General features: G+C 39.1%; 1 protein-coding gene and 1 pseudogene across 1 annotated transcript in view; both read left to right on the top strand.

Moving 5' to 3' along the window:
* NCOA7 (nuclear receptor coactivator 7) overlaps nucleotides 1–26,919 on the top strand; it is a 146,635-nt gene that overhangs the window by 3,754 nt on the left and 115,962 nt on the right. The window lies entirely within an intron of this gene.
* Nucleotides 7,875–8,207, top strand: LOC102872731 (annotated as a pseudogene).

Genomic DNA, 26,919 nt, shown 5'->3' with positions numbered 1-26,919 from the left:
ATGTGAAATGATTGGAAATACCTGGGACAGGCACACCTTGGTTTTTAAAGTGACATCTTGCCAAGGGCAATACATCATTTAATTTCTTAACTGCTGCCATGGGATCCAAGTAAAATGAAATCTTTAGCATTTTCAGTCTTTTTTCCACTTATTAAGATTTTATTTATTGGTTCAGTTGTGAGAATTTCTTTCTTTATATTGACGCGTTGAAATCGATAGCCTTTGATCTTTATAATTAAGCACTTCAAATCATCCTTTTAAAAAAAGCACACAAAAACCACAAACCAATGTTGTGTCATCTCAATTTAGGAGTTTTCCTTCAATTGTGATGCCACATTCTTCTTCATTTTGTCCAAATATTCACATTATTTGCTCAGCATACAAATTGAATACATACCATAGAAGAATAAAACTTTGGGGGACCCTGTTCCAGCTTTCCAGTTATGAGGTATCCCTTTGTTCTGCTTAAACAACTTGGTCTATGTTCAAGTTCCATATAATCACAATTAATTGTTCTGGTATTCTCATTCTGCAAATGTTTACCATAATTTGAATAATTAAAACAGTTTAATGCCTTTGTATAGTCAATTAGACACAGTCATTGTTCTCTCATTCTCTGCTCTCAGCCAAGATATTAGTGAAGGGTAAATTCTTTACCATCAAGTTGAGTCTGACTCAGTGACTGTAGCACAGAGTAGATGGGCCTCATAGGGTTTCCAAAGCTGAATGTTTTCTTTTGAGAGCAGGCTGCCTCATCTTTCTTGCAAAGAACACCTAGCAGATTGAACATTGACCAATTGGCTAGACACCCAGCACTTTAACCACTGTACCACTAGTGCTCTAGCGAAGGGTACCAGGAGTCAAAATTTAATGTAGCCCAGGAATTCCACTACTGGGAATATACCCCAAAGAGACCATAACTGGCATCCAAGCAGATATATGCATACCCATGTTTATCGCGGCTTTGTTCACAATAGCAAGGAGATGGAAACAACACAAGTGCCTATCAACAAACGAATGGATAGAGAAGCTGTGGTATATTCACACAGTGGAATACTACGCTGCATTGAAAAACAAGGAACTCATGCTATATTATTCAAAATGGGTGACCCTGGAGGACATTATGTCACAAAAGGACAAATACTGTATGGTGCCAGTGTTGTAAAACAGGACTGACCTCGGGGTTGGGGGAGACTGAGAAAGATGGGTTCAATAATGTATACTGCATTGAAACAGATGAGAGAAAAAACTGTTTAAAAGGGATATGTGATTAGGTATTTTTGTCATGACAGGCATCTAGAGCGAAGGCTACATGGTGGAGTGAACCTGAGGGAGGGTTTGTGAAACAATGAAAGAATTTTTCTTTTACTTTTCCAAGAAGGTAGCGTACTAGGGGGAGGGTTGGGAGGGAAGAAAATTCCAACAGTGAATGAATGGAAATTCAAAGTCTCTGTGCAACCCTGTGAACAAAAGATCTGAACCCTGTTCTATCCTGTGTCATTCTCACACTTCCTGACACATTAGAGCCCATTGTGGCAGTTACTGTGCCAAACCCCCTGGCCCTCTCCACTGACCCTCCACCCTTCCTAGCATCATGTCCCTCTCCAAGGAATAGGCCCTCTTAGCAACATACCCAAAGTATGTGAGGTAAATCCTTATCATTCTTGCCTCCAAAGAGCACTCTGGCTGCACCCTCTTCAAGAGAGGGTGCAATGTGGCATATAGGTATAACATGTGCAGGATCGCTAGGCTATGGATCGATGAATGAAGGAATGGACCAGACAGAGATGAGGAGCCCTAAGAGCTTGACCTGTGAGAATATTAAATGTAAAATTTGACCTTGGGGTAGAATAATGCGACTCGTTCTTTTCAGCCCCACCCTTGACTCTGGTTATACTAAAGCTGAAATGAGATGGATTCCTTCCCCCCCCCCCTTTATGTTAAATAGAAGTTTCTAACTGCTCTTTTCAAAGATAAAAATGCTGCATAGGGCAGTACTGAGTGCTATACTTCTGATGGGTTCCAAGAGAGGGAAATGAAGTACCGTAACTGAAAACATGTGATTTTTAGCATTACAGTGTGTTAATATTACTATGTAGAATTTAATTTTTAAAATACCAAGAATGATTCATTGAAGTAACATTTGCTAACATAAAATGAACCATTTGAGAATAAACAGTTTAGTGTAATTTAGGTATTTTCAAAATATTGTACAACCACCATATCTAGTTCCAAAATATTCCATGATTCCGAAGTAAAAGCCCTCACCCATGAAACTGCTCCTCCCATTCCTTTTGACCTCTGCCTATTTAGAGCTTACTCATAGCAGAACCTCCAGTTCTGAGACTGGAAATTGCACAGAAGGAGATCTTTTTCACGTAGAGCAACTGGTAGATTTGAATCACTACAGAGGTACGGCTTTTGGATTAACTGCATAACTACCTATGGGTTACACTACCAGAATGATAATGATAACAACAGATTCTGAGAATTTCTTCAGGAAAGTCCAGTGCATAGACAAGTCTACTAGATAGGCCTTTGGGTTCTATTGCTGGATTGTCATTTCCAATTTCACTCCAGTTGACAAATGTTTTGGCAAGTTTACTTAATCTCACTGGATCTGATTTGAAAATTCTGATTATTTTCCCGAGATTTTGTTTCTTCCACTAGGTGGAGTGTCAGACATCGGGTCAAGAGTATTCCTTGCTCCAGTTCTTGCCTTTGTCTGATTTAAGTATGAACAAAAAGGAGGGAGGATTGGTTTACAAAGTTTGAATGCATTGTTTTCCACAAGGGATACTTCTCATTTCCTTGGCCCCACCCATCCATCGAATTGTGCAACCCTGTGATTAACACCCTGCCTCCCCCCTTTCCCCTGCCTCACCCCTTCATTTTCACACCCCCCTTGGATCCTCATACTCATTCTACAATAATGGTTTTATACATTATTTATCCTTGTGGGACTGAGTTAGTTCACTCAGCATAATGCTCTCCAGTCCCTCCCAAGCTAGGTAGTAATTTACAAAATAACTGCTCCTTCATAATATAAAAGAAGAAAAAGAAAAGTTGAAAATGTTGCTGCATGGACTAGTAGGTGATGAATGGACTAGTAGATGATGAATGACATCATGACTGCTTTGCTTCCTCCCACAGCGCCCTCTTGCTTTTATTACTATAACCCAGTTTGGGTGGTGCTTACAGAAGATCCCAGCTTTCTTCAGATACTAAAGTTGTTAGTTCTCATCAACTTGATGCCAACTCTTGGAGATCTCTGTATCACAAAACAAAATACACTCAAGATGCAAAAAAAATTGAGGGAGGAGGATAATGGATTCGTGTTGAAGGTGTACGCTTTGAGATGTCTATGAAACGTCCAAGTGAAATTGTTTTGGGGCCTAAATCTCATACATAAAAAAACTGGAAATGGCTTTGAGATGTGAAGTTAGTCCATGAGAATAAATAAAATAATGCAGGAGATACCCTGAAAGTCAATGGAAAAGGAATAGACTACAAGTAATAATGCATATATAGAAAAAAAAATCTAAAACCCTGAAAAAAAATACACATATGGAAGCCAGAGTGGTATCCACTTTCTAAACAACATGCCTCTGGAAACTCAGTGATCATTAATAAGTGTTGATAGTTATAGAAAGGCTGCAGGCCTTTTGTTCATAGGGTCGCCTTGAGTCATGCTCAATTTGGCAATCAACAACCACCACCCCAATAAAGAAATAGTAAGGGAGTTTTATTTTCTTCATCATTATGTTTTTCATTTTTATAGTTAATTTTAATATGAATAATAAAAAATTGTGGAGAAATATGCATAGTAGGTTGAAAGGGAGCTCTGATGACTTAGTCATAAGAAATTGCGCTGCCAGTGCAAAAGTATATAGTTTGAATCCACCAGCTGCTCCACAGAAGAAAGATGGACATTTTCCTTCCATGCATTTTAATGCCTCAGAAAACCCTTTGGAAGATTAGCTATGGGTTGGTTCCAACTAAGGAGTACTCAACAATAACAATGGGTTAAAAGGGAGAACTCTGGTGGCTTAGTGTTAAGGAGTTGTGATGTCAGCCCAAAGGTAGACAGTTTGGATCTACCAGCTGCTCCACAGGAGAAAGATGAGCATTTTTCTTCTGTATGAAAACCCAGTGAGGGTCAGTTATGAATTGGTTCTGACTCAGCAACAATGAGTTTAAAAAAAGAGTTCTGTAAAAAGAGCAGGCAAGTATAAATTTTATAAACATTAAATATGCCATGATCTGAAGTTGGAAAACCAATAAGGAACATACTAAATATTTTTCAAGATAAAAGAATTGAAGAACAAATTTATGCCTCAAGTTGCAATACTAAAGGACTCAATGGGCAAAATATTGCATGATGCTGGTCACTTGAGAAGAAGGTGGAAAGAATACACAGATTCACTGTACCAAAAATAATTAATCAACACTGAATCATTTTCAAAGTAGTGTGTGATCAAGAACCTATGATACTGAAGGAAAAAGTCCAAATTGCACTGAAGAAATACGTAAAATATTTGGAATTGACAGAATACCAACCAAGGTATTTCAACACATGCAACCGTGGAAGTCTTACCAATCTATGCCAAAGTATTTAGAAGATATTTACCTAGGTAACTGACTGCATGGTTAAAAATCAGCAAAGGTGTGCATCAGGGCTATCTTTTTCTCCATGCATCTTCAGTCTATATACTGAACCAATAATGTGAAAATCTGGACTAAATAAAAATAAATATGACATTAGGATTGAAAGAAGGCATGAACAACTGTTCCATGCTGAAAGTGAAGAAGACTTGAAACATTTACTGAAGAAGCCAATGACTATATAGCCTTCAGTATGGATTATACCTCAACATCAAGACAACAAAAATCCTTGAAATGGTCCAGTTGACAACGTGATGATGAATGGAGAAAAAGTTGTCAATGATTTTATTTTACTTGAATCCACAGTCGATATCCATGGAAGCCACAGGTAAGAAACCAACTTTGGAGAGACTCCCATCTTCCACCACCCTCTGTAACAAAACTCCTGAGTAAACTGCTGTGAGAAGGAAAAAAAAAAAAAAGAAACCAACTTTGGACATTTATATATGGAAGCGCCCCTGGAAAAAGACACCATTCTTGGAAAAGTAAAGGGTCAGTGAAGAAGAGGAAGATATTCAGTGAGATGGACTGACATAGTGGCTGCACAAATGACCTCAAATATAGTGATACTTATTAGGTTGGTGCAGGACTTAGCAATTTTTGTTGGAGGTTGTGTCACTGTGAGTCTGAACAAATTCAACAGCACCTAAAAATAACATAGCCAATGTATAAGAACACAATTTTGGGAGGTCGGTAGTTTTTCTTCACTGATAATATTATGTATCTAGTGTACATATTTTTTCAAAATCTGTTTTAGCTTGTTGGATTAACTTTATTGTTATTTAAATTTAAGCTTTGGGTAATAATTCATTATTACCCAATTCATGTGTTACTGACACAGTAACACAATAGATACTGATAAAAGTTGTAGAAATACTGGGTCATCAGAAGTTGTCCAAGTTGCTTGGTTGTTACAGAAATTGGGATGACCCTAGAGAGAATTTAATTTTGGTTTTGAGGGAGGGTTTAGGGTAAAGAAAGTAGAGTATGATGTTCAGGTGGATGGTGTCAGATAAATAGACCTGGCACCTGTCTGCACACATTATCTTGTACACACATAATCTCGGCACATAATTAGCATAAAAAAGAGTATTCTAGTAGGTAAATAGAATTATGGTAAATATTGTGTGGCAGCATGGTTGTGATCCTCAGTATGAGGTAATTCTATTTATTAGAAATTCTAACTTCTGTAATGTTCGTGTGCACTGAATATACCATGGACTTAAAAAAGGGCAAACAGATTTATCTTGGATGAAATGCAGTCAGGATGCTCCTTAGAGATGAGGATGGTGACACTTTGTCTCACATATGTTGGGCATATTTTCAGGAAGAGCTAGTGCTCAAAAAAAGACGACCCTCACTAAGGTGGATTGACACAGTGGCTGTAACAATAGCCTCCATCAAGGTAGAGGTTGTTGGGAAGGCACAAGTGTGAGCAGGGTTTCTACCTGTTGTTCATAGAGTGGCTATGAGTCTCATTAGACTCGAGGGCACCTAACAATAGCATGCATAACATGCAGTTATAAGTAGATATGATTAGTCTTATCTGAGTATGTTTCCAGGTTACACCCCATGTCGTATTTATGTTTCAACTCTGTGGCAGAAACACTAGAAAAGCTTTTTGTCAGACTTACATCTAGTACTCACGCTCATGATCTCCAGATTTACACTAGTGGCTTGTCAATGTTTGCTAGTTTAGAACTTGTCAGTATTTAAAGCTAGCTGTTTGCAGCCCCGTTTTCTGACAACAGTATTTGGATTTGTTAGCCTGTGAAATTGACAGTCTGCAGTTCCTAAAGCTATCCCTTTGTGACCCCCGCTTCCCGGCCTTGACTTTTGCATGCCCCAGGCTTTGAAGCTGGCAGCCTAGAAAGCCAGCAGCCTGAGAAACTGCCTGTCTACTCCCTAGATGTTTTTATCTTGAAGTCTGACTCGTAGACTTGGAACTTGCCCCTACAAGCGCATGAGCAATTTCTTTGAATATATCTACCTATAGCTATACCTTTCTATCTACAGATAGTGTATTAATACATAGGCTTGAGCATTGTGGCTGTCATAAGGGAGTGCCAGATAGGACAATTCTGAATTGTTCTCCATAAGGTATTGAGTTGTAGTTGACTTGATGGCATCTAACAAGAAGATGTACTTGTTTTATTGGTTTTGATTCTTAAGAGAACCTAGCCTAATACAAATGCAGAAAAAGAGAAAGGGAGGGAAAGAGATTGGGTGAAGAAGAGTGAGAATGCAATGGCATGAAAGACAGATTAAATGATTGATTTTAAGGAATTAAGTAATTTTAGGGACAGCAGATTAAAAAAAAATTCTGTAAATTAGATGACAGATCAGAAACCAGCTTTTGCCCAAAATTTGTAGATTAGATAGGGTAGCAGGTAGGATTCTGTCAGAATCCTTCCTTGGAAAACCTCCTAACTTTGTTCTTACAGCTGTTTGGTGAGGCCCTCCCTCATTTATACCTTTATGTAAGGTCATCTGATTTAAATGGCAGCCATATTTAAAAAATATTACAGCAGCATCTCCACTTATATTTGACTAAGCAACTTCCATCCATGTGTATTGTTTAAACAGTAATTTCCAATTAGAAAATACCAAAGTCATCTTTCCAAGGAACATGATACAGAACCCTGCCTAAAATTGAAAATGAACTATCCTTTCTCAAGAAAAGATGCAAATTTCTCATGTAATGGTGTCTACTTCTTGATGTCCTGTAATGTGTATTCAGGCAGTCAGGGGAAAAGGAAAAAATGTTACTAGTGGATCACTAAGGAGAATAATAATGAGTGGGGCTTTCCCATTTCTGCCACTTACTTCCTGAGTCTGTGAATTCTGGCTGTGGGTGAAACATCTCTTGAACAGTGATTTGAGAGCCTGTGCAGCCTTCTGGAGAGCATTGCCTCAGCCCTGTAAATATTGCCACCTAGCTGGCACTGTGATTAAATCTCCAAAGACCATCCACCATTCTGTTCATTCAATATATAATTTGTGGTTACTTACATATATTTGGAAATTAACTTACTTTAAAACATAGCTTTTGTTTTTCTGAACTTGCTATAGAAAACAAAGACAAAACACAGATATGAAAGGTATCTTTCATACCTTTACATGGTAAAACTAGTAAAATAAGAATGCATCATTTTGAGGAAGAAGCAACGCGGAGGGAAAGGGAGTGATCAGAGACTGCAGCCGGCACCATGAGCCTCCTCAACAAGCCCAGGAGTGAGATGACCCCGGAGGAGCTGCAGAAGCGAGAGGAGGAGGAATTTAACACGGGCCCACTCTCCGTGTTCACACAGTCAGTTAGGAACAACACACAAGTGGTCATCAGCTGTCACATCAACAAGAAGCTCCTGGGCCGCATGAAGGCCTTTGACAGGCCCTGCAATGTGGTGCTGGAGAATGTGAAGGAAATGTGGACCGACGTCCTCAAGAGTGGCAAAGGCAAGGTCCACTACATCTCTAGGATGTTCCTGTGTGGGGACTCGGTCATCGTGGTCCTAAGGAACCCCCTCATCGCCGGCAAGTAGTGCTCCCCTATCTCTACAGCTCTGTCCCACAGCTGCCTCCTGCCGGCCCTGGAAGACGTTCCCTGTACTGGGAATAATAATAAAGTCCCTGTGTGGTTTTTACGACTTTTAAAAAAAACAAAACCCAAGCAAACAGCAAAACGCACATCATTTCTTAACCATAAAATACTACATAATCTTTTTTCCCCCTAAGAACATAAAGAAGCAGAATTTTATAAGTATGAATGTATCTAGGAATTTTATAAGTATGTATAAGATCTCAGTACAGTTAACTTCTTTAACGGAAATACAGCTGAATAAGCTGGGAAAAAGATCTGAGTGAGGGAAACCTAAATTGGATTAAAATATAACAAGTTTGATTATTTATAAAGGAATCTAGAATCCAGGAATCCTAGTTAATGACATAGAACTTTCTAGAGAATTGTACATGGGAGATCACTATTTTCAAATGCAGAAATTTAAAATGTGGTAAGTTTTAGGATTATCACAGTAAAATACTTGTTTTGAGAGAAACTTTGTAGGATGAGAAATGAATTTAAGCTTTTCAGTAATAAACCTATATTGTCTGTGTTAATCATTTTTAAATCACAGTTTTCTCTGATGAGCTCTATGGAAATTTAACAGTTAAATATACTCTACATGAAATTCTTTACTTGTACTGTCAGCCCAGAGGCACAGAGTAAGAATCTGCCAGCTGGTTCATGGGAGAAAGATGGGTGTTTTCCTCCCATGCGGTTAATTGCCTCTGAAAACATGCTGAAGGGTTGACTATACCTCAGTTCTAATGCTAAGGTACACAACAACCACTTTTGTTAGACATTTCTGTTTTTTACTTGGCCTAAAAGCAACCAGCTACTGATGTGTGTTTCCTGTGATGACAACCAAGAACCTTACTTACCCAAATGGGTTTTCTTAGGTTTTTTATTAACCACATATTTGGCTTTTTATATCTCTCTTTTGTCTTTGTTTCCACCAGCAAGTTCAGAAACACCAAAGATATGTTGTATTAGCAAGTAAATTTCCACATAAGAACATAAGAAACTGCAAACATATATTGACATTACTTTTGTGTTCAGAGGTAATGATTCATCTGGTAATTTAGATCTTAAGGGAGTGAAGTCCTAAGAGGTGAGTAGGATCCACCCAGAAACTTCTCAGATAAAAGACCTAGTATTTTGCATCTGAAAAGTCATAGTCTTTGAAACTGTGGAGCAGTCCTTCTGAGCTCACATGAAGTCTGCATGCATCAGAAGCAAGAGCAACCACAAATCCCAGAGAGTAAAAAAAAATAACAGATTTCATCAGAAAAGAGAATGTTAAGAATGTAATTGAGTGTTTTGTGTTCTTTTTATTACACAAGATGTAAAGGAAGTGTGAGCGATTGAGATACACAGTAAATTAGAATTAATTATTAGGAGAGAAACTGTAAGCGTGTGCTTCTTGAGGCCATCATGGAGGTCAGATTAGTGTTTATGTGAAGGCCTGCCTCTGGACAGAATGTGAAAACGTGTCTCAAGAATGCAGAGAGGGTGACAAGAGAGAAATGACATGAGAGTCATGAAAGAATGAAGAGTGTAAGGGTCAAAGTTGTGCTTGGAGAAGAGGGCAAACCCAATGGAAATGGAGAGTAAACAAAAACATTATACAGGAAAAGTGTCATCAGTTGAAACTCATACCTGGGATTAGAAAGCCAGTGAGATAATTATATTTATTGATGAGGGGAAAAATCCCCAAGTGTTTTAAATTGTGGCTGATGTGTGTCAGTTGTGGAAGAAGGGAAAATTGTGAGATTCCTTTTAAGGAGCATTGTTTACTCCTCTCCTCTCATTCAGGCTTCCAGTTTTCTACTTCAGTAAAGCTGTTTAATTGTATTCCTATATGTTCACATCTAATATTCATTGTTGATTCACAGACTTTACTCATAATTGTGATACCAAGAGTGAAAGTTAGTTGAAAGAGGGAAGTAAGTTGGAGAGTAGAAGAAACAAAGAATATCACCCAATGCCAGTCCAAGTTTTGGCCAAGCAGTTTCAAGCCACAATTCTCAATTAGTCCAGGCTCCAATTTTAGTTCATCAGTCAGCTTTTCCTCCCATCATCTGGTAAGAACAGCTGGCCTTTATCTCAGGGCTTCTCTGGTTACAACTTGCCACAGTTTCTCCAAAGCAGAACCATAGTCTCTTTGTCATCATCACTAGGGTCTTGCTACAGTCTCCTTCAAGTCTTGCTTGTTCAGTATGGAAAGCATACCCTCTTTCTCTTATCCTAGTCACACACCTGTTGATGATTTGCAAGACCATGTGTCTGCAGTTAAGTTGGATACCAGAGGGGGCTAACATAATACTTTTAAAAAGACAACATTTAGGCTGACATTGCAGAGTGTGTCAGAGATGTATTCATTCTTCGTACCTTTACAGTCTATATGCTGAACAGATCACTTGGGAGGCTGGACTTCATTAAGAAGAATGTGGCATCAAGATTGGAGAACGACTGATCAACAACCTGTGGTATGCAGATGGCACAACTTTGATTGCTGAAGCTGAGGAAGATTTAAGGTGGTGGTTGCCGAAGATCAAGGACTGCATCCATCAATATGGATTGAATCTCAACATCAGGATAACAAACATCCTCACCACTGGTCAATAGACAGCATCATGCTAGATGGAGAAAAGATTGACATTGTTAATGATTTTATCTTGCTCAAATCCACAGTCAACACTCTTGGCATCACTAGTCAAGAAATCAAAAGGCGAATTGCATTGGGGAAAATCTGCTGTCAAGGACCTTTCTAGAGTGCTGAAGAACAGCAGAATCAGTCTAAGTACAAGGTGTGCCTGATCCAAACAATGATAGTCACAGTTGCTTGCTTTGCATCTGAGAGCTGGATAAGGACTAAGGCTTGCAAGAAGAAGAATCAGTGCTTTTGCGTTGTGGTATTAGGGAAGAGTATTTAATATACTATAGACTGCCAAGAGAACAAACTGGTCTTAGAGAGAGTGAAACCAGGTTGCTCATTGGAGCCAAATATTTTTGACTGTTTCACATTGGGCACATTATCAGGAGAGGCCAGTTCTTGGAGAAGAGTGTCATGCTTGGAAGGGTATAAGATCAACTCAGGAGAAAACAGACGACTCTGGATAATATTGACACATTGACTGTCACAGTGGGGTCGTGTGTTGGAGATAGTTAAGGTGGCTCAGGATAAGGAAGGCTTAAAACTTTTGTTATTAGAGTTGGCATAAGCCATAGTCGACTCGATGGCATATAACAACATAAGCAACCCTGTGAACAACAGAAAAAAACATTGGCATCTTTGAGAACTCTGCCACATTAATTTTAAATATGTCTATAAACAAATACATTATCTCCACATTAGGCAATAATTAAGTTGTTATAATTCTTTATAATAATTTATAAAGACCAACAATATATATTGGGAAAAGAAAGAAAAGGTGATAGTGGTCCTAAATCTTTTTAACATAGGAGGATATTGGGCTTTGCGTGATTTTTGCAACCTGAGGAGGTTAGTTTCTTACCTCACACTAGTAATTGGTTTGAGAAAAGAGAGACCTAATATGACTAGAAGATCATTTTAGATCATTTTAAGTAGAAGATACATAATGACTGTAGCCAAACAAATTTGGGAGGTATAGAGAAGTTCTTGTTCTCAGAACTTGACAAATTTTGGTGACTCTGAGGGATTCTGGACTATTCCTGAGTCTTAATGGATTAGAAATAGTTTTGGTTTTTCCCTCCTCTTCTCTTTGCTTTCAACATTATCACTGTTGACTTTTCCATTACCTTTGATTGCAAAACCTAATTTCTTTAAAGTATCTGCAATGTGGCACAACCTTATTCTATTTAAAAAAGTTCAGAAGAGAAAAAGAAATTTAAAGTCTTGAGTTTCAGAGTTCTGTTTCCTTAGTACTGTTTTTACTAAGGCATGTAGATGTTCATGAAAAAGTAGCTGTCAAGCAGGCAACTCTAACCACTAGTTTCGGTTCAGGGAACACAACTTTCCTTTCTTCTCACCACCCAGCACTCCCATGAATGTGGTATATTGTGTTACACAGTACAATATTCAGTACACAGTATATTTTTTGTCATTGTTAGAACAAAAAAGTACAAAGTCAGTGAACCAAGCAGAAGTGTTTTAAAGAACCTGCTGTCCTACAAACTTAAACCCAGAGTCTAATCCCATTATAATTGCAAGGACTGCAGCCTTCAATATGGATTGAAGCTCAACATCAAGAAAACAAAGATTCTCACCACTGGGCCAATTGGCAGAATCAGTATGGATGGTGAAGAGATTGAGATAGTTAACAGTTGTAGTTTGCTTGGCTCTACAGTCAACACTCTTGGTAGCAGCACCCAGGAAATCAAGAGATGAATTGTACTGGGAAAGTCAGCTATCAGGGACCTCTCCAGAGTACTGAAGAGCAACAAAGTCAGGCTGGAGTCTAAGGTGTGCCTGATCTGAGCTATAGTCTTCGCAATTGAGTGCTATGCATCAGAGAGCTAGACAGTGACTAGAGATAAGAGAAAGAGAATTGAAGTCTCTGAGCTGTGGTGCTGGAGAATAGTGTTGAATATACCATGGACTTCTAGGAGAACAAACAGGTTTGTCCTGGATAGGGTGAAGCAAGGATGCTCCTTGAGTTCTGAGGCTTTGTCTGATATACTCTGGGCATGTTGAAAGGAGGGATCAGTCCTTGGAGAGGGACGCCATGCTTGGGAGGGTGGAGGAACAGCACAGGAGAGGAAGACACTCCATTAGATGGATCGATTCAGTGATTGGGCTAGTGGGAGAAGTTGTGTCAGAGACAGCGAGGTTGGCAAAGGATAGAGCAAGGTTTAGGGCTTTTGTACATAGGGTTGCTGTGAGTCGCAAGCCACTCAGTGGCACATAACAACAACAACACAAAATGTACATCCTGTTTTTTAATTATTTAATCATGTCGTACTTGAGTTATGAGAAATCATACTCCAAAAGAAAATGTCTCTACTGTGATGCAGGCCAAGAGAAAGACAATAGAGATTAGATTAAGTATGATCAGTGATAAGCTTTGAAATATCAAATCAGAAGTAAACTGAGAAATGCTAGAAAATAGCACTCTAATGGCAGGAACATTGTTACACATCTTGATCATTTTCATCAAAGTCTTTTGCAGATCTTTTCACCCATTAATTCTGTTCATGGAAATTTATCCTAAGTTAACTGTTGTGGGCACATTATACTATTTAACTACAGTAAATTATAACATTACCTTGTATAAAATTTGTAGGAAAAATCTAAGTACTATCTGCTGTTTTAAAATGATGTGGGGAAAGCCATTGATGACAAGGAATAGTTTTACAAAATTATATAGAAAATCAGATTGACAGTATATAGATTATGATCCTATTTTTGTTAAAAATTATCTGTCATACAAACAGCAATTCCCTCTAAATGGGATAAAGTTAGTCACTCATGTTGTCTTCTTTTTATATATAGTTCTTTGTCTTGCTACACCAAAGGGGACACCTCTCTGGTGTCTAGAATTCACCAGTGGGTCCTTAGGAGAAAGATAAGCAGTCACCATATATATGATTTGTAACCTCAGAAACCCAGTGGAAGGTCAACTAGGAGTTAGTTCTGACTTAGAAACAATAAGTCAAGTTGGTTTGAGTTGATTTATAAATGATCATATATAGTTTTCATTGACATGTAATTGATTTTCATAGCTCTTATAGAGGGTGAGACCAGGCTGCTCCTTGGAGGCAAGGATTCTGAATCTTCATCTGACATACTTTGGACAGGTTGCAAAGGGGGCCCAGTTCCTGGAGAGGGAAGTCACATTTGGGAGTTTGGAGGGGCAGCACAGGAGAGGAAAACTGTTGCTGAGATGGATTGAATCAGTGACTGGAGTAGTGAGAGTATGTCAGAGATAATAAGGTCGGCACAGGATAGAGCATAGGGTCGCTATGAATCACAGGCGACTCTACGGCACATAACAACAACATATCGTCTTCTAAAAGTTTTAAATTGTCCAATTAAGTCCTTGGTCCATTTTTAGAAGTTCTTATGTGTCATCAGATTGGCACTGACTTGTACCTTGCCCTCCAGTGGGTTTTCAGAGGCTGTAAATTACTTGGGAAGAGATTATTCATTTTCTCCTGATGAGAAGCTGAGGGATTCGAACCAGTTGGGAGATGCTACTCTTGCCTTTGGGCTGGAAATACACCTCCTAAGCCACCAGGCCTCAAAAGCTCCTCACACTTGATAGAAGGAGGAATCAGAAAGTAATTTTGAAAAGAACGATTAGATAATGAGAAGAGAAGGAAGGAAAAGAGAAGTGTGAGGGAGGGCAGAAGGAACCTGTTATGTCTGCTGTGCAGCTCCTTACTATTCCTCATGATCTGAAAAAGCAGCTTATTTCATAATGCTGAAAAGCTATGTAACTCAGCCGGCAGTCCCATTACCAGTTGGCAGGGAGGATGAACCCATGCATCTTTCTTTGTTACCAACACCTGCATGAAATACCCCCATACTGCTTTGAGTTGTGGTGATGGAGAAGAGTATTGACCGCACCATGGACTACCAAAAGAATAAATATGTTCTGGAAAGGGTGAAACCAAGTTGTTCCTTTGCTAAGTTGTTCCTTTGAGGCAACAATTTTTTTTGCGCTAGGAGGTCCTCTGGTCTCAATTAGTCCAGTAAGTCTAGACTTTTTAATAGTTCTTCTGTTTCTTCTGTCCTATAAAGTTCTATCTGTTGTGACCCAGATCAGAACAGTCAGTAGTGATAGTACACACCATCTAGTTCTTCTAATCTCAGAGTAGATGAGCCTGTGGTTTGTATCTTTTTAGTCACTCTTATTGTTATGTGCCATCAAGTTGGAACCTACTCAGATGACCCTCCAGAGAGTGTTCACATGCTGTAAATCGCACAGGAGGATATAGCCAATCTTTCTCCCATGCGGCAACTGATGGATTTGAACCACCTGCTTTTGGGTTGCCAGCACAACTCTTGACCCCCTAGGCTATCAGAGCTCCTTAAAAAGCCTTCTTTTAATTATAAGTGGGTTTTAATTTTAGCTGAATATTCTTTCCATCATTTCTTTTTCTTTAAAAGTAATGTTTTAATCCTGGCCTATAGAATCCAATGATACATTAAAAAAAAAATTCACCATGACCAAGTGGGATTCATAACAGGTATGCAAGGATAGTTCAACATAAGAAAAATAATCAATGTAATTCGTCACATTAACAAAGCAAAGAACAAAAACCACATGATCCTATCAGTAGATGCAGAAAAGACCTTTAACAAAACCCAACACCCTTTCCTGATTAAAACACTCAGCAAAATAAGATCAGAGGGTAATTTCTTCAACCTAGTAAACAGTATATACTCAAACCCGAGAGCAAATATTGTTCTCAATGGAGAGAGATTAAAGGTATTCCCATTGAGAACAGGTACTAGGCAAGGATGCCTACTATCACCTCTCCTATTCAATATGGTATTGAAAGTCTTAGTGATAGCAATAAGGCAAGAGAGGGAAATATGAGGTATCTAAATTGGCAAAGAGGAGGTAAAATTATCTCTCTATGCAAATGATATGATAGGCTATTAGAAAACCCTAAAGGCTCAGCAAGAAAACTACTGGACTCAGTTGACCAGTTCAGCCAAGTGGCTGGATACAAGGTCAACATACAAAAGTCAATTGGATTTCTTTACAGTGACAAAGAAAATACAGAATTGGAGCTAAGAAAAACATACTCTTCACAATAGCTAATCACAAGATTAAATACTTGGGAGTAAATCTAACCAGAAACACAAAAGATCTATTCAAAGAAAATTATAAAACATTACTACAGGAGACAAAAAGAGACCTGGAAAGGTGGAAGAATGTCCCTTGCTCATGGATAGGAAGACTCAATATTGTGAAAATGACAATACTACCAAAGGCAATTTATATGTTCAATGCAATCCCAATACAAATACCAATTCTGTTCTTCAATGAGATGAAAAAGGCAAACTCCAGTTTCATTTGGAATGGAAAGAGACCCCAAATAAGCAACTCCTTAAAAAGAGAAATAATTTAGGAGACATCTCACTCCCTGATTTCAAATCCTACTACACTGCCGTGGTGGTTAAGGCAGCATGGCACTGGTATAATGACAGAAACATAGATCAATGGAATGGACTAAAGAATCCGGAAATCAGCCCATCTACCTATGGTCAATTGATTTTTGACAAGAAGATGAAATCAGTTAAGAGGGGAATGACAGCCTTTTAAACAAATGGTACTGGCAAAATTGGAAAACTATCTGTAGAAAACTCAAGCAAGATCCACACCTCACTCCATACACAAAAACCAACTCAAAATGGATCATGGACCTAGGACTAAAACCAAACACTGTACATTTCATTACAGAAAAGCTAGGAACAACACTAGAAGTCCTAATCCACAACATACACAGTCTTCCAAGCATCCTAAAAAGTCTACAACCAGAAGAGGATAAAATAGATGAATGGGATCTTCTAAGAATCAAATCCCTCTGCACATCTAAAAACTTCTCCAACAGGGTAAAAAGGGAAGCCACAGATTGGGAAAAAATATTTGGTAATGACATATCAGATAAGGGACTTATATATAGAATTTACAAAATACTCGAGCACCACAACAAGATAAAGGTAAATAACCCAATTGAAAAATAGGCACAGGATACAAACAGACACTTCACCAAAGAAGACATTCAGATGGCTAACAAACACATCAAGAAATGTTCAAAATGCCTAGCTCTATGAGAGATGCAAATCAAAACAACTATGAGATATCATCTCATCCCAGTGAGAATAGCAAAATTTAACAAAGCAGCAAACATCAACTGCTGACGAGGTTGCGGAGAAACTGGAATAAGCTTTTTAATTTTCTTTCTGTATATCATGTGATTATATTTATTCCTAGATGTATCATTTGATACTACTGTTCTAACTTTTCTGGTTACACTGCTTATATAAATATAAAGAAAAATGACTGCTTATTTCATCTGGCCGCCTCACTTAACATCTTTATGAACTCTTCAAATTTCTATGCTAATGTTTACTTTTCTAAATAGACCATCACATCATCTACTAATAATAAAGTTTTCTTTCATATTAGTAATTTCAGTCCCTTCTGTCTGTTGCTTTGGCTGTTAAATCCAGAGAAACGACTAAAAACTATGATAGCATGAATTCTTATTTTGATGTTGGTAAATGTTTTGCTTTTAATTTTTGATTGTTGTCTTTTTAATTCATGATATAAGGGTTTATCTCACTTTAAACAGGTATGGTGTGGTAGACTTTGGTGGTGTGCCTGATTTCTAAAATTGCTGTTGTTGTTTGTATCTGCCTTTGAAGTGCTTGCAACCCATAGCAACCCTGAGTACAACAGCTTTGAACCCGGCTCTGTCCTAAGCCAACCTTATTGTCTCTGACATAGATACCCATTACCCTAGTCACTGAATCAAATCCATCTCATCCATCTCTTGCACTGTCCTTCCACTCTCCCACTCGCACCTCTCCACGGACTGGTCTTTCCTTGTAAAATGTCCAAAGTATGTCAGACGAAGCTTGAGAATCCTTCCCTCCAAGAAGCATCCTGGTCTCACCCTCTCTAGGATGAACCTGTATGATGTTCTAGCAGTTGATGATATATTCAATACTCCAGCACCACAACTCAAAGGCATCAGTTCTCCTTCTGTCATCTGTAGTCATCGTTCAGCCCTCTGACGCATAGCAAGTACTTCTGAAGACTATGGCCTGGATATTTCTAACCTTGTTGAATACATGTTTGCCCTGTAGTGTATTTATGCACAAGTGTTGCTTGTCAGCACTGTGAAAGTGGCTTCCAGTGAACAGCAGGCATCCCCCCTTGATCTTCAGGGTTTCCAAAATGCCTCCATTATGAGTGTAGTGTTTCCGCATTCTTGCCCACTACAAAGTTCATTTTATAACTTTAAATACTTGTGGTTTGGCCTTGCATCACATTAGATTAGCTTCCACATTATAATCTAATGGAGTGGTAGATATTGTGCCCAGAAATCTTAAAAGCTTTGCTGGAACTGCTCTTAGGCTTCTGCCTTCCACAGAATGGCAGTAGGAGAAGGGTTGGGGTGGGGCGGGGCTTGTGCAGTGTCTGTGGGTATCATGCTCACTGCACTTGCTGGAGTCCTTCCACAAAGCTGGGAGCTGGGCCTCCCCAGGGTCTTAGTTCACACAGTCAGTTACTGAAGACTTGAGAACGAGACTAGGACGTCTTAATTTTATTCTTATGGAGAAATGACTTTTCATGTGCACGTTTGGGAGCTGTACTGCTTTTTCAGAAGCATATTTTAGTGAATATCAATTGTTGTTAAGTGGCATTGAGTAAGTTCTCACTCTTAGCTACCCCAAGGACAACAGAACAAAATATTGCTCAGACTTGTGCTAGTCTCACAGTCTCTGCTGTGTCTGAGGTCTCTGTATCACTTCACTCATTGGTGGTCTTCTTTCTTTCTTTGGCCTTGTAGCTCACCAATTATGGTGTCCTCCGTCAGGACCTGCGCCCTCCTGATAAAATCTGAAAGATGAACTCTGCTGCCTTTCCTTCAAAGGGGCACTCTGATTGTATTTGTTTGGTTTCTTTGTTTTGTTTTTGGTCCCCACCCCCACCTGCAAGGACAGCTTTGTTTATTCTTCAGGTTGTTGTTGTTATTAAGTGCCATCGAATGCTGGCAATGCATAGCGACCCTATGAAGGAGAGTCCTCAACACTTGGGTGTCTCTCATCCTGTCTCCAGGTTCAATATTCTTTCCTAACACAGATACTCAAAAGCATTCAATCTTTTTTGGTCTTTCTTTTCCATTGTCCAACTTTTACATGTATATAAAACATACCGTGTAACATCATTTGTTAGGAATGTTCCTTTTTTTTCATGATTTTCTACCAGTTGGCTTTCTTTCATACTTTTAAAAAAAATATAAGAATAACTGATTAATTTCATCAAACAAAACCCTGGTGGTATAATGCTTAAGCACTCAGCTGCTGAAAGGTTTGGGGTTTGAACCTCCTCAGTGACTCCCAGCGAGAAAGACCAGGCAATCTGCTTCCATAAAGAAAATAAGCAAAGCAAAAAAACACCTCAAACTCACTGCTGTGAGTCTGTTCTGACTCATAAAACTCTCCACTGGGTTTGTCCCAATCATGGTGGGAGGAGAATACTCATCGTTTTTCCCAGGGAACAGCTGACGCATTTGAACTACCAGAAACAGGAGGCCTTTGGGTAAGAAGCACAACTCCCTCAGGAAGGGCTAGGCCTCAAAAGCTTTCTCCATAGAGATTGTTGTTGTTAGGTGCTGCCAAGTTGATACAATTCATAACCCTATGAACAACAGACCTGAACCTCATCCTATCCTTGGCCATCCTCAAAGTCTCTGACACACGCGAGCCCATTGCTGCAGTCAGAAAGTCATAGACCATTAAGGTTACAGCTTACAGAACCTGGCGGGGAAGTTCAACTCTGTAACATGCTGTTGCAGTGAATCAAAATGGACTCAGCACCACTTAATAACCAATGCAATTTCATCACATTTTGTTGTTTTGACAGGACATATATCAAAGTGATCAGATATTTAAGTTGTATGAAGGTGTAAAAAGGGGGGAAAAATCACACAAAACCCACAGCACACAAATAAAACCACAGTCAAGGACAAGATGCAATTAAAAAGAGACTAAAATTCAGGAGTAAAATATCTTTTAAAAGACTGCTATTTGAACCTTACTATACAAAAAGTATCAAAAGTTTTTGGATCTAAAAAAACATGACAGTGAACTTCCTTTAACAAATTAAAAAAGTAGTAGGAAGCAGAAGATCATTTCCTAAACAACATGCCTCTAGAAACTTTATGAACATAGAGAAATGATGAGAGTTACAGAACAGGGTTTAGGTCTTTTGTTCAAAGGGTCACTATGAGTCATACTTGACTTGATAGCACTTAACAGGTGGGCTTTCTTGTTTTGGTTGAGGGTCATGTGGAATGTTTGGTTGTTTTTTATTTAAGCCTCTTGTTGAGAGTCAATATCACTTCCAGGAGGGCCTTATATTTAAAAATTGATTTGGCCCAAGGAACCTTCTTCTCAGTGGTGCAACACTGGTCTGTCAATTTGCTATACTGAGATATTCTGGAGTGGCTGAACTCTGTGCCATTGGAGTGCCAAATGCCGTAATGGTTACCCAGGGTGGACGGTGTTTGTTGGAACTCCCAGATTAAGACATGTGTGGAAGCAGGAGTGGCATCCACTTCCTAAACAACATGCTTCTGTAAACTCTATGAACTTTGAGAAATGATAATATAGAAAGACTTCAAGTCTTTTATTCATAGGGTCGCTATGACTCATGCTCTATTCGATGTCAATCAGTAACAACAACAGTAAACAAAAACAAATTTTTTTAAATGTAAAATGAGTTGCTGTTGTTAGTTGCCGTCGCATATGACTCATGACCCTATAAGTAAAATAACTGTACCCTATCCTGTGTCATCACAATCATAATTGACACATTTTAGTCCATTGCTGCAGTCAACATGTCAGTCTATCTCATTGACAGTCTTCTTCTCTTTCTTTCTGCCCCCCCCCACCTGCTGCCAGTGTTTTTTTGGTTTTTTCTTAATTTTATTTTATACTGCTTTACATGTAAAGTTCATAAAGTTCATATACATTGCTTTTCACTCTGGACCTTTCCCCTTTCTTTTACAATTCCTCCCTCCACACATCAAATTGTGTGACCCTATTTTTAAGGCCCCCCCCCTTTTGGATCCTTGTACACATCTCTAAAATATTTGTCCTTATGGGGCTAAGTTAGTTCACTTAGCTTAATGCTCTCCAGTCCCTCCCATGTTAGATAGTAATTTAAAAAGTCATTGCTCCTGCATGCTGCAAAGTATTCCATTGTGTGAATGTACCTTTATTTCTCAATCCATTCCTCTCTTTTCCAATCCTCCACCTTTCTAAGCGTATGATACTTTTCCAAGATGTTGCATCTCTTGGCAATGTTCCCAAAATATATGAAATGAAGCTTCCCCATTTTTTTTACTCACAAGAACACTGTGACTTTAAACTATGAAAACTGAGAGGCATACAAAACAATAAATTGAAATTCAGACTATTAAGACAATATTATAGAAATAAGAATGAATTGAAATGACAGTAGTGCAAAACTGAAGATAAAGAACACAAACTGAAATAGAGAACAAATCCTTCCATGATAATTTGCCACACAATCAATCAAAAATACAAAGGGAAGGAGGGGGGGAGGACTGATATTGAGGTGTAAAAGCATCAACAGGTGCTTTCAACATGCAAGGGATTGTAATTCTATAACACATACACAAAAAGTGATCAAATAATAGTTTTTCTCCTCTAGGCAATTTATTGTAATTTATTATATGAATATTATATCACCATTGGCATTGATGCAATTAAACCTTCTTCGTCATGGCTTGTTATTATTTTGATTGCATTATTATTGCTAAAACAGCTAACTATTTTAGTGATTTGTGCCAGGCACCAAAATAAAGAGAATGTGAGCATCATTTTATTTAATCATCTGGAAACCTTGTTATAAAAAAGTTCTTCAATTTATACATGAGAGAATGAAGGCACAAAGATTTTAAGTCATTTTGTTAATGAACCTTATCATACAGTTTAACAGCTGCTAGCAGAACAAAACTCATTTTGACCAATAAACCAATAGTCATCAGAACGATGTTTGAGGGCATAAAGGAAATAGTGCATAGCATGATTTTATTGAGTTGTCATTACTGAATGTACCATTTTCCAGGACAGATTATATCTGGAAATGCCGTTGGTAAAATTCTCTTGTTCATAAATTAGAGTACCATTTTCTTAAAACGCCTTATAAAAGACAGAGCTAATTTTTGCTTCTCTAACTCCCTCTCATTTGGATGCCATAGAAACTGCCCTCTTTTTTTTCGGGGTTACCGTGCTATCAGTACTTTGTGCTCTATTCAGATTGTCTAATCAGAGAGAGAGAGAGAGAAAGCTAGCTCAAGGGATATGAGGGGAGGAGAGACATTTTCACATACTGAGTATATGTAAGGCCAGTGCAGATTTTGTTCTGAAAGAATTGGAACCTTGTATTTTTCAAAAATTCTGCTTGTGCTTATTCAGACAATTGTTAACAAAAGTAAAGGCTATCTTTTCTGTTTCCTGTTGAAATTGTGGATTCAAGACCCATGAAATTCACTGATCTCTCTTTTCATTTCTGTCTTAAAACATAATAATAAGTAATGTCCCCTCTCCTGATTTTACCCAGTCCCCGGTGGTCTGTGACGGGAGCCAGTGCTCTAGTATTGTCTTATTCTTGCTTGTTTTCTCAGAGCCAAAATGTCTAATCAGCACTTTGTTACTTGCCACCCTTTCTCCAAATATCTTTCATTTTTTGAATCCTCAAAAAATAATCCCCTTTGAATTGCAATTATTTTTCCTGTCTTACAGAATTCTTTCTCCATTTGTAGTGGGCAGAATAATCAATCCCCAATTAGCTGATGTCCATTTCTTTGTTCTTGGATCCTGTGTGTATCTCACCTTGAGTGGCACAAGGCATTAGAATTGTAGACGGAAGTAAAGTTGCTCATCAGGTGATGCGAAGGTACGAGCATGCTGGATTACCCAGGTGGATCCAATATACAAGCTTCTTTAAAAGTCGAACTCAAGTGAATGTCATCAAGTTGGAAACAACTTACAGCTAACCCTCCAGTGGATTTTCAGAGGCCGTAAATCGCATGGCCATAGTTTACTCCTCTTTTACCCACAGAGCAGCAGTTGCATTCGAACAATCTGCCATTAAGTTGAAAGCACAGCTCCTTACCCATTAGGTCACCAGAACTCCCTTTTAAAGTATAAGAAGGCAGCAAAGAGAGAGAAGGGGGAAAAGAGAACACTTGGCCTGTGTTTCTGGCTTTAAAGGTGAAGGAAAGGACCACAATCCAAGGAAAAGCAGATTTTGGCTCACAGAGTTCATCCTAATTGGTTGTAGCAGCCAAAGGACACTAGTGCACCATGTTTATCATGAGTCATTCTCCCTCCTTGAACTTCTCAGTGCCATTCGCTCACCACTTGTTTAATTCTACCTGCCTTGCTCTGCACATGATAAATCCCCTGGGGGGCTTTGGGACAGTGCGATTGTTTGATCTGTAAAGGTCTAAGGTCTATTGCTTTTTGGTATTGACATTGTTGGAAATGATGTCTTTTGTGTGGTAACTCTTCTAAATCTCATTACTATTTAAACCTTACTTGCTGCCTTCCTCCCATTACATTTTAGTAAATACTTTAATGAGAGATTAATACTGTCTTGAGGTCTCTTGGTTTTCCCAGTTTTTGCCTTAAGAAATGTTCAGTGGTCTTGCAGCTGTTTATTCTCAAGCTTCTGGCTTCTCTGTCGTATTTGAGTTGGTCAGACACCACCTTCCTTTGTTCACCTTTCCCTCTTTGGCCTCTGAGACTTCACATTCATTCATCTGTTTGTCTAAGTGCTTCCCTCCCCTTTCCTGAGCCACATTTCTTTTTCTATTCCAGACATAAGGCTTCCTGAGGTTTTGGGCCATGATCAGTTCCTGAAATATATTCTCTTGATTGTTGTCAGGTGCCATTGTAGCAATTAAAACTCAGCAACCTGTGATGAGAACCAGGCCCTTACTGCACTATCCTTATAATCTCTGACTTGCTCCATTGTTACTGTCACTTCATCTCACTGAAGGTCTTCCTGTGCTTCCCTGACATTCTCCCTTTCCCAGCATGATGTCTTTTTTCCCAGGGAAAAGATTTCACAGATCACCACAGCAAATGACTCCTTCATGTCTAGCCTTCCTCTCTCCAGACCCTGACCATTCTGCCGAACATCAGCTTCCTTTACCCCTTAACGCCTTGAACTCAGCACTGAAACAACTGAATGCAGCAGTATACGTCCAAAAAAGGTCCTGCGACTTACCTCTTCTATTAACAGCACTAACCTTATTTCAGTTCATGTGTTTTGTTGTTAAGTGCTGTCTAATCAGCTCTCATTTATAATGACCCTGTATACAACAGAATGAAACATTGCCCAATCTTGCATGATACTTTCAATTGCTGCTAGGCTTGAACTTGATACATTTACTGTGTCAATCCATCCTGTTAAGAGTCTTCTTTTTTTTATTGCCCATCCACTTTACCAAGCATAATGCTTCTCGTCAGGAACTGGCCGCTCAGGAAAACATGCCCAAAGTACAGGAGGCAGTCTCACCATCTTTGCCTCTGGCTGTACTTCTTCTGAGACAAATTTGTTTGTTCTTTTCACAGTCCATGGTATGTACGATACTCAGTATTCCTTACCACCACTGTAATGCAAATGCATCGGTTCTTCTGTATTCCTTATCCGCTCTCCAACTTTCACATGCATGTGAGGCAATTGAAAATACATCAGGCATGAGTCAGGGATACCTTAGACCTCAACAGCATGTCCTTGCCCCTTAGCACTTTAAAGCACTCCATTGCAACACATTTACCCAGTGCAATAATACATTGTCTGATTTCTTGTCTGCTGTTTCTATAGGCACTGATTGAGTATTTAAGTAAAACTATTTGAGTCATAAACAAATGAAGGTCTCCTTGGTAGACTCTCATTGCTTACCGAAAGACCACAATCTCTGGCCATTCAAATTCACCGGTGACTCCATAAGAATGACAGTGCAGAAGATTGATGTGAGTCAGACTTGACTCAACAACTGTGATCTGTCATTGGCTAAACGCCTTACTCCATCTACCTTCTTAAGGTAGACTCTGCCTCAAGAAGACATTTCTTCTCCAGCTGTATTTCGAATGCCTTCTAACCTGAGAGGTTCATCTTTTAGCAGTGCATTTTACAGTGTTTCGCTGCTATTCATTAAGCTTTTCAATGAGCAAATATTTCAGAAGTGAATGAGCTCTCCTCTTTCCCATAAGTAACCCTGCTAATATTTGATTTACCAGTATCATAACTGCCAACATCATAGCAACACACAAGTCAATGAGCACGACAGCCTGACAGGTGAGTGTGGTTCACTTCAGAGTGGCGTGAAATCTTCAGCTGACCCTTTATATCCTTCTTCTTTCCCTCGCCTGATCCGTGGCCAGGTTTCAGGCAGCTCTGCTATGTTTTCATTTCATGTGCTTCTATTTTAGTTGAAGTGTTGATTATCCCCTTCACTGAAGCAGTGCTATGACTCCATTAATGATCTTTATACCTCTCTGACTCTCAGTAAATCCCATGTTCTCCTGCAGAGAGTACTTACTAATGTCCATCCCTAACCATGACCCTTCACTGCTGGAGGAAAAAGCTCTCCTGGAACTGCCAAATTAGATTTCCAAAGACTTCCACTTTAGGATGTCAACCTGCCTTTCCAAGCTCCCATAAAACCTCAAATCTTTGATCAAGAACTGTTAGATGACTTGCCTGGGTGTTGTTATGACCTAAGCCTTTTCACTCACATCTATGTCTGTCTTTGTTCGTTTTGTTCTACCCATATGGAACTCTTCACTTTCCATTTCATATAATCAAAGTTTACTCAACTCTTCTGCGCTTGTCTGAAATACTTTGAGAATTCAGACTCTGGTTGCACAGCCCTTTTGGAGTTGTGCTGCTAACGTGCCTACCCTCACTGGCGTTTGAATCCACTGATGACTTTGAGGGAGAAAGTTTGTGAATTTCTTTTTCGTGATTTATAGCTTCAGAAACCCTGTGAACAGTCAGCTGCGAGTCACAATCTACTTGATGGCATTCCTGCTAGAAGTGACCTTGAAATAACTAAGTTTTTATCAGAGTAGCAGAGCAGCACACAAAAAGAGAATGGAGAGAATGGTGGTGGTAGTTCTTGTGTGCCATCCACTTGGGACCAGTCTGGCCCTCCTGCGGGTTTTCAGAGGCAATATATCACATGGGAGGAGATTTCCCATCCTTCTCCCACAGAGTAACTGATGCATTCAAGATATGTGCCTTCGATATTACAGTGCAGCTTCTTACCACCAGGCCTCTGCTAAGTGGTACTCTTCTAAAAACCGTCTCTGTAAAACCGAAACATGAACCTATACTCTAAAACAAAGATAGGAAGGCAGGGGAGCAGGGAAGCTAGAGTACTAGAAATAGATCAACCAGAGCACGATTAAATGCAACTAATGTACTGGCTTTGAATTGTGGTGTTGGAGAAGATTACTGAATAGCCCATGAACAAAGAACAAACAAGCCTGTCTTGGAGGAAATGCAACCAGGGAATTCTTCAGAGGCACGGATGGTGAAACTTTGTCTCACATACTTTGGGCATGTTGTCAGGAGGGGCTAGTCCTTGGAAAAAATCATCACACTCTGAAAAGAGGAGTCAGAGAAAGAAAGGAAGACCCTCAACAAGCTGGACTGACATGGTGACTGCGACAGTATATTGAAGCATGGCAGAGATGTTAAGGACGGCACGGGGAAGGTTATACTCAGATCTGTTGTTCACAAGGTCACTGCAGGTTCTAGTCGGCTCAGGAACACCTGACAACAGCAGCAATAATGTCACTGACTAGTTTGTATGGAAATTGTCAAATAGAACCTCCCTTGCTATATAAACACCACCAAAAACACAATATAGAAACATTACACACACACAGAGTATTTACTAGAAGTGCCGAGCTAATC

Source organism: Elephantulus edwardii, unplaced genomic scaffold (genome assembly GCF_000299155.1).
Source record: "Elephantulus edwardii isolate Elephantulus edwardi_28Jun2011 unplaced genomic scaffold, EleEdw1.0 scaffold00002, whole genome shotgun sequence".
In the NCBI taxonomy this organism is placed as follows: domain Eukaryota; kingdom Metazoa; phylum Chordata; class Mammalia; order Macroscelidea; family Macroscelididae; genus Elephantulus; species Elephantulus edwardii.
This window is presented reverse-complemented; position numbering and strand designations above follow the sequence as displayed.